The sequence below is a fragment of the Octopus bimaculoides genome, chromosome 7 (genome assembly GCF_001194135.2).
Source record: "Octopus bimaculoides isolate UCB-OBI-ISO-001 chromosome 7, ASM119413v2, whole genome shotgun sequence".
In the NCBI taxonomy this organism is placed as follows: domain Eukaryota; kingdom Metazoa; phylum Mollusca; class Cephalopoda; order Octopoda; family Octopodidae; genus Octopus; species Octopus bimaculoides.
The window spans coordinates 68,895,076-68,896,298 of NC_068987.1; the positions used below are offsets into that span (position 1 = coordinate 68,895,076).

The 1,223-nt window shown below is 33.6% G+C and overlaps 1 protein-coding gene across 1 annotated transcript in view; it reads right to left on the reverse strand.

Moving 5' to 3' along the window:
• LOC106874518 (5'-AMP-activated serine/threonine-protein kinase catalytic subunit alpha) overlaps nucleotides 1–1,223 on the reverse strand; it is a 616,447-nt gene that overhangs the window by 283,216 nt on the left and 332,008 nt on the right. The gene's annotated exons all lie outside the window — the stretch shown is intronic.

Consider the following 1,223-nt stretch of genomic DNA (forward strand, 5'->3'; position numbering starts at 1 on the left):
TATATATATATATATATATATATATATATATATATATATATTTGTGCCTGTATGCACACACACATCTTTCTAACTATTTATCAATCGCTCTCTTTCCTCTTTCTCCGAATTTCTTTTCCACCACATATCCTCTTTGTTTCCTATTACACTTTCCGCCATCTTCCTTCACGTTTTGCTTAAATATTGTCCTATACGTTATACTCTCTCTCTTTCCTTCTTTCTTTCTTCCTTTCTTCCTTTCTTTCTTTCTCGCTGTCTGTCTCTGTATCTCTCTCTCTCTCTCTCTCTTGCATGTTTGCTACATAATTGTTAACCCCCTTTCCTTTAAAATACTGCCTCTCTCTTCATCTTACCCTGTCTAAGTTCGACTCTGTTTCTTCCTCTCCTCCCATTCTCTCCTTTCCTCCTTCACAATACAAACCTTACAGAATAACGAAAAGAGGGTGAGCAAGTAGAAAGGAATGGGGGTATAGACACTTGTTGAATGTCTTCGATTGAAGTATGATATTATAGTCGCTCAGAATCGACGTCTATATAGTTCATCACTCCCCAGCCACCATTCCACCCCTGGCTGTCCGCCCGTGCGATCGAATAAGAGAAGAGTATTGTGTGTCGTGTATTGTATATTATGCCATATACATTGTCTATTCAGAGGTCATTGAAAACAACAGTTTGTCTCCACTCGCTAACGTAGAAGACTCTTCATTGTGTATGCACACTCACACACACACACACACACACACACACACACACACACACACACACAGACGCACACACACAAAGAATCTGATACTGATACACATATGTGAAAAACACACCATATACACGCGTGTGCATATACACACATATAGGCATACATATACAAACACATGCGTGTATGTTTTTGTATATGTGTATACACATTTTATTCTACAGGCAACTTTGCAATTTATATCCAAGTATAGCACACGCGCAGCTCTTACACACACACACATAAATATATAGATAACCACATAATATAAATATAAATATATATACACATAAATATATTTATATACGTATGTGTATACATATGTATGTATATATATATATATGTATATATATATATATATATATATATATATATATATATATATATATATATATACATATGCTGTATATATGCATGTGTATAAATACACACACACACACACACAAACATACATACATATATATATATATATATATATATATATATATATATA